The sequence below is a fragment of the Sander vitreus genome, unplaced genomic scaffold (genome assembly GCF_031162955.1).
Source record: "Sander vitreus isolate 19-12246 unplaced genomic scaffold, sanVit1 ctg384_0, whole genome shotgun sequence".
Taxonomy (NCBI): Eukaryota; Metazoa; Chordata; class Actinopteri; order Perciformes; family Percidae; genus Sander; species Sander vitreus.
The window spans coordinates 17,501-28,526 of NW_027595511.1; the positions used below are offsets into that span (position 1 = coordinate 17,501).

Below are 11,026 nucleotides of genomic sequence, written 5' to 3' on the forward strand. Positions count from 1 at the left end.
GATCTACGGCTCTGACGGTCAATCTACGCCGCCGCCTTTCCTGGCGTCCATACCGGCCCATCTATGGCGTCAGCCCTGCCAAGCTCCTGGTTTGTGGGGACTGAAATATCCATGTGTGTTGCCCCTCTAACCCACTTGCTCATGATTTTAAAACTCTTTTGAACTCATTTGGCCTTAATCAATGTGTGGAAGGGCCGACACATCATCTTGGCCACACCCTGGATCTCATCATCTCATATGGGCTTTCAGTTTCACTCAGTGAAATAACAGAAACTGGTATTTCAGATCACTTCCCCATCAGGTTTGAGATCAGTGTTCTGCCACCTGCTAGTAGGCCTATATCCTCAGCTTCTAGGCGCCGCTGCATCACCTCCTCTACAGCTGGAGAGTTTGCTTCTGTGTTTGTGGGCTCACAGTTTTATGCAAAGAATGGTCTGGTATCTCCCTCTTCCCCAGATAACATTCTCTCTGTGTTCCACTCCACATGCACTGACATTTTAGACTCTATTGCCCCTGTTCGGACTAAAACTATTAAACCTAAGGCGGACCCTTGGCTAAATGACACCACAGGGGCCCTTAAGCAACACTGCAGAAAAAGCTGAACGAAGGTGGAAGAAGGACAATTTGCATGTATCTCTGGGTTTATTAAGGGACAGTCTAGCAGCATACCAGAAGGCTGTGAAGGCGGCGAAGATGCAGCATCTCTCATCTGTCATAGCTAGCAGTTGCCATGAACCTAGAGTGTTATTCAATGTGATAAACTCTGTTGTGAATCCATGCACCTCTGTTCCAACAGATGTTTCAAACAGTACATGTGAGAATTTGCTCTGTTATTTTATTGACAAAGTTGCATCTGTCAGGCAAAACGCCAGTGCTAATCTCAATGTGTTTGTACCTGCTGCTCCTGGGCCCTCTGCTGTGTTTGGGGAATTTAAGCCAGTTTCTCTGACATTGCTAACTGAGGTAGTGCAACACATGAAACCGACCAGCTGTCCTTTAGACATTGTTCCTGCCAGGATAGTGAAGGAGGCTTTTAATAGCACCATTGGGTCAAGTCTTCTTACTTTTTTTAATTCCTGTCTTAGCTTAGGTTCTGTCCCAGCTGCTTTTAAACATGCTGTGGTCAGGCCCCTACTTAACAAGCCTCAGCTTGACCCCACATCTTCCTTTTCTGTCAAAGGTTTTGAAAAAGTTGTTTTTATACAGTTACAAGCCTTTTTGCAACTGAACTGTGTGTTTGAACAATTTCAATCTGGTTTTAGATCACGTCACAGCACTGAGTCTGCACTGCTTAGAGTGCACAGTGATACTGCCTTGACTGTGGATGTTTTAGTGCTGTTGGACCTCACAGCGGCGTTTGATACAGTGGATCATGCAGTCCTCTCTCGCCTTGATCAGTGTGCAGGCATCCGAGGCTCAGTACTTACATGGTTTAGATCCTATTTGACAAATAGAAGCTTCTCTGTCATGATTGGTGACTTCTCGTCAGCTGCTCCTCTCTCCTGTGGGGTACCCCAGGGTTATATTCTTGGCCCCATCCTGTTTTCTTTATATATGTTGCCTTTAGGGGCTATTATAAGAAAACATAACCTGTAAAAAAAGAAAAGTTAGTGTTTAAACTAACATCTACAGTGGTCTGTTTAGTGGTGTATGTGCCCTGACTGAGTTTGTGTGTCGTATAAATCACAATTCATGTTGATACAAGTACCAATGTTCATGTAGAAACATTTTAATCACATACTAATGTTCATGATACAGCGCTGATGACCTCCGCCATCTTGGTCGTACTGTTTTTGTAAGTCCCGCCTCTAAACACAAACACACGGACCTGATTGGTTCTCGAGTGGTCCTCATTTGAATAAAGTTAAACTTTCGTCAACTTTGTTTCGTTCCCCTCGGCGAGTCCCTCTCATCTCGCCCAATCAGGACGGATATCGTCTCCATTCAGCGAAGGGAAATATTGCTGTGTGGAACCTACCGTTAGACGTTATATTGTTGTTGTTATCTGTGCAGTCACCCAATCCCACGTACTGTTTAACTTTGCCCACTGAAATTGTTGGAGAGTATAAAACATTGTTCCTCATGTTTTTCACATATATTGTTATAACTCAAAGAAGGTTTTCCAGTCTATTCTAATTGCTCCTGTTGGCTAGCAATGTGCACATTAAGAGTTGAATGAGACACTATACTGTGATGTGATGTTTGTGTATGTCTGGTAGAAAATGAGATCGCTCGTAAGACAATACCGTCTTGTATTGCTGAAGAGCAGAGGTGCAGATAGATTACCGGGAAAACTCAGCCCAGAGTAATTTTATTCTCCCTAAAAAGTTTCCTTATTATTTTTTAAAGAACCATACAAAAACAATCGCAGCTTTTTTATGTTTAATGTTTTCTGACTTATTCAACGGAGCTTTAAGAGTTCCTCTCTTTTTGTTTTAAAGAATACCATCTTTGTAAGAGCTACACTGAAGTTGGCAGTTTGATAAATGCAAGTTATTTCAAATGATATTCTGTAATATTTCAATCTTCGTGTGCTAAAAAGGCACATACGTTCCTGTAGATGGCAATACACATCCTCCTTTGTTGCTTAATAAATGAAAAGCTTGTTGAAATCATCAATGTCTTCCCTCTTGCTGTATCAACATCTCAGCTAGCTTTCCTCAGAGATGGTCCCAATAATGGGCTTAAAGTCAAGTCAAGTTATTAATTATTATTAAAAACTATTTTGTAATACTGTATCCTACATTGTGGATAATTAAGCTATATATAATATGCTGAAGTATATTTCTGGAGTGTTAAAGATTAAAAGAAAAAATAACAAGAACCGTACAGAACCGAAAACCGTGACCCTAAAACCGGGAGACGAACCGAACCACCCTTAGTTCCACGCTCCACCGGGTACCTGGGTAGGTACCCGGTGGAGCGTGTCCTCCGTGTGTACCTGGGTAGGTACCCGGTGGAGCGTGTCCTCCGTGTGTACCTGGGTAGGTACCAGGTGGAGCGTGTCCTCTGTGTGCACCTGGGTAGGTACCCGGTGGAGCGTGTCCTCCGTGTGTACCTGGGTAGGTACCCGGTGGAGCGTGTCCTCCGTGTGTACCTGGGTAGGTACCCGGTGGAGCGTGTCCTCCGTGTGTACCTGGGTAGGTACCCGGTGGAGCGTGTCCTCCGTGTGTACCTGGGTAGGTACCCGGTGGAGCGTGTCCTCCGTGTGTACCTGGGTAGGTACCAGGTGGAGCGTGTCCTCCGTGTGTACCTGGGTAGGTACCCAGTGGAGCGTGTCCCCCGTGTGTACCTGGGTACCAGGTGGAGCGTGTCCTCTGTGTGTACCTGGGTAGGTACCCGGTGGAGCGTGTCCTCCGTGTGTACCTGGGTAGGTACCCGGTGGAGCGTGTCCTCCGTGTGTACCTGGGTAGGTACCTGGTGGAGCGTGTCCTCCGTGTGTACCTGGGTAGGTACCGGTGGAGCGTGTCCTCCGTGTGTACCTGGGTACCAGGTGGAGTACTAAAATACTAAAAATTCATAGTATAGTTTGTCAAAAAAAAGTAATAAAAAAAGTCATAGTATAGTATGTCAAGAAATTTCATAGTATAGATTGTCAAAAAAAGTGATAAAAAGTCATAGCAGAGTATGTCGAAAAACATCATAGTAGTAAGAAACATGGATAAAAAGTGATGTGCATGTCGAAAAAAAGTCGGAAAAAGTCATAAAAAGTCATAGTATAGTATGTTGAAAAAAGTCATAAAAAGTCAAAGTATAGTATGTTGAAAAAAGTCATAGTATAGTATGTCAAGAAAATTCATAGTATGCTGAAAAACATCAGTGAGTCCTTTGGAGAATGTGGGCATAGATCCCACTATCTCTCACATGCTAAGCAAGCACTCTACCATTTGAGCTAATTCCCCTATAATAAACATGGATTAAAAGTCATAAAAAGTCATAGTATAGTATGTTGAAAAAATTCATAGTATAGTATGTCAAAAAAATTCATAAAAAGTCATAGTATAGTTTGTCGAAAAAAGTTTAAAAAAAAAGTCATAGTATAGTATGTTGAAAAAAGTCATAGTATAGTATGTCAAGAAAATTCATAGTATACTATGTTGGAAAAAAGTCATAGTATAGTATGTCGAAAAATAGTCAAACAAGTGAAACAAGAAAGATTCTAAAGTCCTCTGGAGACTGGTTGGGCATACTCCCAGGCTCCCTCCAGGATCCTTGCGAGAGTAAAGATCTGGTCCGTTGTTCCACGACCAGGACGGAATCTGCATTATTCCTCTTCAACCTGAGGTTTGACTGTCGGCCGAACCCTCCTTTCCAGCACCTTGGAGTAGACTTTACCGGGGAGGCTGAGAAGTGTGTACCCCTGTAATTGGCACACACCCTCTGGTCCCCCTTTTTAAAAAGGGGAACCACCACCCCGGTCTGCCACTCCTTAGGCACCGTCCCAGACTTCCACGCAATGTTGAAGAGGCGTGTCAACCAAGACAACCCCTCCACACCCAGAGCCTTAAGCATTTCCGGACGGATCTCATCAATTCCTGGGGCTTTGCCACTGTGGAGTTGTTCAACTACCTCAGCAACCTCCACCAGGGAAATTGATGCCAATCCCCCCTCATCCTCCAGCTCTGCCTCTACCATAAAGGGCGTATTAGTCGGATTTAGGAGTTCCTCAAAGTGCTCCTTCCACCGACCTATTACCTCCTCAGTTGAGGTCAACAGCGTCCCATCCTTACTGTACACAGCTTGGATGGTTCCCCGCTTCCCCCTCCTGAGGTGGCGAACGGTTTTCCAGAAGTACCTTGGTGCCGACCGAAAGTCCTTCTCCATGTCTTCTCCGAACTTCTCCCACACACGCTGCTTTGCCTCTTTCACGGCAGAGGCTGCAGCCCTTCGGGCCCTTCGGTACCTTGCAACTGCCTCCAGAGTCGTCTGGGATAACATATCCCGGAAAGACTCCTTCTTCAGTCGGACGGCTTCCCTGACCACCGGTGTCCACCACGGTGTTCGTGGGTTACCGCCCCTTGAGGCACCTAAGACCCTAAGACCACAGCTCCTCACCGCAGCTTCAGCAATGGAAACTTTGAACATTGTCCACTCGGGTTCAATGCCCCCAGCCTCCACAGGGATGCACGAAAAGCTCCGCCGGAGGTGTGAGTTGAAAGTCTGTCGGACAGGGGCCTCCTCCAGACGTTCCCAATTTACCCGCACTACCCGTTTGGGCTTACCAGGTCTGTCCAGAGTCTTCCCCCACCCCTGACCCAACTCACCACCAGATGGTGATCGGTTGACAGCTCCGCCCCTCTCTTCACCCAAGCGTCCAAAACATACGGCCTCAGATCAGATGAAACGATTATAAAATCGATCATTGACCTTTGGCCTAGGGTGCTCTGGTACAAAGTACACTTATGAGCATCCCTATGTTCGAACATGGTGTTCGTTATAGACAATCCATGACTAGCACAGAAGTCCAGGACTCCACTCAAGGTCTCCAAGAAGGCCGAATACTCTGAACTCTTGTTTGGTGCATATGCACAAACAACAGTCAGAGTTTTCCCCCCCACAACCCGCAGGCGTAGGGAGGCGACCCTCTCGTCCACCGGGTTAAACTCCAACGTAGCGGCGCTCAGCCGGGGGCTTGTGAGTATCCCCACACCCGCCCGGCGCCTCACACCCTGGGCAACTCCGGAGAAGAAAAGAGTCCAACCCCTATCCAGGAGTATGGTTCCAGAACCAAGACTGTGCGTAGAGGTAAGCCCCACCAGATCTAACCGGTAGCGCTCCACCTCCCGCACAAGTTCCGGCTCCTTCCCCCACAGAGAGGTGACATTCCACGTCCCCCAGAGCCAGCCTCTGCTGCCCGGGTCTGGTCCGTCGAGGCCCCTGACCTTCACTGCCACCCATGTGGCAGCGCACCCGACCCCAGCGGTTCCTCCCACAGGTGGTGGGCCCATGGGATGGAGGGATGTCCGCTACGTAGCTTTTTCGGGCTGTGCCCGACCGGGCTCCGTGGCAAACCCGGCCACCAGACGCTCGCTGACGAGCCCTCCATCTGGGCCTGGCTCCAGACGGGGGCCCCGGGCTTCCTCCGGGCAGGGTCACTTCATCCCTTCCTCGATGTTTCATAGGATTTTTGAACCATTCTTTGTCTGGCCCCTCACCTGAGACCACTTTGCCTTGGGAGACCCTACCAGGAGCACAAAGCTCCAGACAACACAGCCCTCAGGTTCATAGGGACACACAAACCTCTCCACCACGATAAGGTGATGGTTCCCGGAGAAGCACTCTACCATTTGAGCTAATTCCCCTTAATATGGATAGATTAAAAGTCATAAAAAGTGATAGTATAGCATGTCAAATAAAGTCGAAAAAAGTCATACTATAGTATGTTGAAAAAAGTCATAGTATAGTTTGTCAAAAAAAGTTATTAAAAAAGTCATAGTATAGTATGTCAACAAAAGTCATAAAAAGTCATAGTATAGTTTGTCGAAAAAAGTAAAAAATAAAGTCATAGTATAGTATGTCAAAAAAAGTCATAGTATAGTTTGTCGAAAAAAGTTTAAAAAAGTCATAATATAGTATGTTGAAAAAAGTCATAGTATAGTATGTCAAGAAAATTCATAGTATATTTTGTCATAAAAAGTTATTAAAAAAGTTATAGTATGTTGAAAAAATTCATTGTACAGTATGTTGAAAAAAGTCATAGAATAGTATGTTGAAAAAAGTCATAGTATAGTATGTCAAAAAAAGTCATAGTACAGTATGTCAAAAAAAGTCATAAAAAGTCGTAGTATAGTATGTTGAAAAAATTCATAGTATAGTATGTTTAAAAAATTCATAGTAGAGTTTGTCGAAAAAAGTTATTAAAAAAGTCATAATATAGTATGTTTAAAAAATTCATAGTATAGTTTGTCGAAAAACGTAAATAAAAAGTCATAGTATATTATGTTGAAAAAAGTCATAGTACAGTTTGTCAAAAAAGTTATTAAAAAAATTATTGTATAGTTTGTCAAAAAAAATTATAAAAAAGTCATAGTATAGTATGTTGAAAAAAGTCATATTATAGTATGTCAAGAGAATTCATAGTATATTTTGTCAAAAAAACTTATTAAAAAAGTTATAGTATAGTATGTTGAAAAAATTCATTGTACAGTATGTTGAAAAAAGCCATAGTATAGTATGTTGAAAACATTCATAGTATAGTATGTTGAAAACATTCATAGTATAGTATGTCAAAAAAGTCATAAAAAGTCATAGTATAGTAGGTCAAGAAAATTCATAGTATAGTATGTTGAAAAAAATCATAGTAGAGTATGTCAAAAAACATCATAGTATAGTGAAACAAGAAAGATTCTAAAGTCCTCTGGAGAATGTGGGCATTGATCCCACTACCTCTCGCATGCTAAGCAAGCACTCTACCATTTGAGCTAATTCCCCTTAATAAGCATGGATTAAAAGTCATAAAAAGTGATAGTATAGCATGTCGAAAAAAGTCATAAAAAGTCATACTATAGTATGTTGAAAAAATTCATAGTATAGTATGTCAAAAAAAGTCATGAAAATTCATAGTATAGTTTGTCAACAAAAGTTATAAAAAAGTCATAGTATAGTATGTTGAAAAAATTCATAGTATAGTATGTCAAGAAAAGTCATAGTATAGTTTGTCGAAAAAAGTTTAAAAAAAAGTCATAGTATAGTATGTTGAAAAAAGTCATAGTATAGTATGTCAAAAAAGTTATTAAAAAAGTCATAGTATAGTTTGTCGAAAAAAGTTTAAAAAAAAGTCATAATATAGTATGTTGAAAAAAGTCATAGTACAGTATGTCAAGAAAATTCATAGTATATTTTGTCATAAAAAGTTATTAAAAAAAGTTATAGTATGTTGAAAAAATTAATTGTACAGTATGTTGAAAAAAGTCAGTATAGTATGTTGAAAAAATTCATAGTATAGTATGTCAAAAAAAGTCATAAAAAGTCATAGTACAGTGTCAAAAAAAGTCATAAAAAGTCGTAGTATAGTATGTTGAAAAAAGTCATAGTATAGTATGTCAAAAAAGTCATAAAAATTCATAGTATAGTTTGTCGAAAAAACGTAAATAAAAAGTCATAGTATATTATGTTGAAAAAAGTCATAGTACAGTTTGTCAAAAAAGTTATTAAAAAAATCATTGTATAGTATGTCAAAAAAAGTAAAAAAAAAAAAAGTCATAGTATAGTATGTTGAAAAAAGTCATAGTATAGTATGTCAAGAAAATTCATAGTATATTTTGTAAAAAAAAGTTATTAAAAAATTATAGTATGTTGAAAAAATTCATTGTACAGTATGTTGAAAAAAGCCATAGTATAGTATGTTGAAAAAAATCATAGTATAGTTTGTCAAAAAAAGTTTTTAAAAAAGTCATAGTATAGTAGGTTGAAAAAATTCATAGTATAGTTTGTCAAAAAACGTAAATAAAAAGTCATAGTAGAGTATGTCGAAAATCATCATAGTATAGTGAAACAAGAAAGATTCTAAAGTACTCTGGAGAATGTGGGCATCGATCCCACTACCTCTCGCAAGCACTCTACCATTTGAGCTAATTCCCCTTAATAAGCATGGATTAAAAGTCATAAAAAGTGATAGTATAGCATGTCGAAAAAAGTCATAAATAGTCATACTATAGTATGTTGAAGAAAGTCATAGTATAGTCAAGAAAATTCATAGTATAGTAAGTTGAAAAAAGTCATAGTATAGTATGTCAAGAAAAGTCATAGTATAGTATGTCAAAAAAAGTCATAAAAAGTCATAATATAGTTTGTCGAAAAAAGTTTTAAAAAAAGTCATAGTATAGTATGTTGAAAAAAGTCATAGTATAGTATGTCAAAAAAAAGTCATAAAAAGTCATAGCATAGTATGCTGAAAAAAGTCATAGTATAGTATGTCAAGAAAATTCATAGTATAGTTTGTCAAAAAAAGTTATTAAAAAAGTCATAGTATAGTATGTCAAAAAAAAGTCATAGTATAGTATGTTGAAAAAAGTCATAAAAATTCATAGTATAGTTTGTCAAAAAAAGTTATAAAAAAGTCGAAAAAATTCATAGTATAGTATGTCAAGAAAATTCATAGTATAGTTTGTCAAAAAAAGTTAAAAAAAAGTCATAGTACAGTATGTCAAAGAAAGTTATAAAAAAAGTCATAGTATAGTATGTCAAAAAAGTCATAAAAAGTCATAGTATAGTATGTTGAAAAAAAGTCATAGTATAGTATGTCAAGAAAATTCATACTATAGTTTGTCAAAAAAAGTTATAAAAAAAAGTCATAGTATAGTATGTCAAAAAAAGTCATAAAAAGTCATAGTATAGTTTGTCAAAAAAAGTCATAAAAAAGTCATAGTATAGTATGTTGAAAAAAGTCATAGTATAGTATGTCAAAAAAAGTCATAAAAGAGTCATAGTATAGTTTGTCGAAAAAAGTTTAAAAAAAAGTCATAGTATAGTATGTTGAAAAAAGTCATAGTATAGTATGTCCAAAAAAGTCATATAAATCCATAGTATAGTTTGTCGAAAAAAGTTTTAAAAAAAAGTCATAGTATAGTATGTTGAAAAAATTCATAGTATAGTATGTTGAAAAAAGTCATAGTATAGTATGTCAAAAAAAGTCATAAAAATTCATAGTATAGTTTGTCGAAAAACGTAAATAATAAAAAGTCATAGTATAGTATGTCAAAAAAAGTTATTAAAAAAGTCATAGTATAGTTTGTCGAAAAAAGTTTAAAAAAAAGTCATAATATAGTATGTCAAAAAAAGTCATAAAAAGTCACAGCATAGTATGTTGAAAAAAGTCATAGTATAGTATGTCAAGAAAATTCATAGTATAGTTTGTCAAAAAAAGTTATTAAAAAAGTCATAGTATAGTATGTAAACAAAAGTCATGAAAAGTCATAGTATGTCAAAAAAAAGTCATAGTATAGTTTGTCGTTAAAAGTTTTAAAAAAGTCATAATATAGTATGTTGAAAAAAGTCATAGAATAGTGTCAAAAAAAGTCATAAAAAGTCATAGTATAGTATGTCGAAAAAAGTTTTTAAAAAAAATTCATAGTATAGTATGTTGAAAAAAGTCATAGTATAGTATCTCCAAAAAAGTCATAAAAATTCATAGTATAGTTTGTCGAAAAACGTAAATAAAAAGTCATAGTATAGTATGTTGAAAAAAGTCATAGTACAGTTTGTCAAAAAAGTTATTAAAAAAATCATTGTATAGTATGTCAAAAAAAGTTTTAAAAAAAAGTCATAGTATAGTATGTTGAAAAAAGTCATAGTATAGTATGTTCAAAAAAAAGTCATAAAAAGTCATAGCATAGTATGTTGAAAAAAGTCATAGTCAAGAAAATTCATAGTATAGTTTGTCAAAAAAAGTTAGAAAAAAGTCATAGTATAGTATGTTGAAAAAATTCATAGTATAGTATGTCAAGAAAATTCATAGTATAGTTTGTCAAAAAAATCATAAAAAGTCATAGTATAGTTTGTCGAAAAAAGTTTAAAAAAAAGTCATAGTATAGTATGTTGAAAAAAGTCATAGTATAGTATGTCAAGAAAATTCATAGTAAAGTTTGTCAAAAAAATTTATAAAAAAGTCATAGTATACTATTTTGAAAAAATTCATATTATAGTATGTCAAGAGAATTCATAGTATACTAAGTTATAAAAAAAAGTCATAGTATAGTATGTTGAAAAAAGTCATAGTATAGTATGTCAAAAAAGTCATAAAAAGTCATAGCATAGTATGCTGAAAAAAGTCATAGTATAGTATGTCAAGAAAATTCATAGTATAGTTTGTCAAAAAAAGTTATTAAAAAAGTCATAGTATAGTATGTCAACAAAAGTCATAAAAAGTCATAGTATAGTTTGTCGAAAAAAGTAAAAAATAAAGTCATAGTATGTCAAAAAAAAGTCATAGTATAGTTTGTCGATAAAAGTTTTAAAAAAGTCATAATATAGTATGTTGAAAAAAGTCATAGTATAGTATGTCAAGAAAATTCATAAAAGATTCATA

At 37.1% G+C, this 11,026-nt stretch overlaps 1 long non-coding RNA gene and 1 pseudogene across 3 annotated transcripts in view; both read left to right on the forward strand.

The window, feature by feature from the left end:
- Positions 1-2,615, forward strand: part of LOC144513930 (NACHT, LRR and PYD domains-containing protein 12-like) — a 10,358-nt pseudogene extending 7,743 nt beyond the window's left edge. The window contains exon 5 of the transcript XR_013501209.1: positions 1-2,615. This exon is cut by the window's left edge and continues 1,611 nt beyond it. The product of XR_013501209.1 is annotated as an NACHT, LRR and PYD domains-containing protein 12-like (transcript).
- A 2,661-nt stretch (positions 2,616-5,276) lies between these two features.
- On the forward strand, positions 5,277-9,903 carry LOC144513933 (uncharacterized). 2 transcript variants are annotated; one of them, XR_013501210.1, is made up of 4 exons: positions 5,277-6,749; positions 7,639-8,183; positions 8,803-8,987; positions 9,558-9,903. It is a non-coding gene; the product is annotated as an uncharacterized LOC144513933 (long non-coding RNA). The 2 variants fall into 2 exon arrangements; XR_013501211.1 differs by having other exon boundaries at positions 5,418-6,749; positions 7,639-7,765.
- Positions 9,904-11,026: the final 1,123 nt, after the last annotated feature.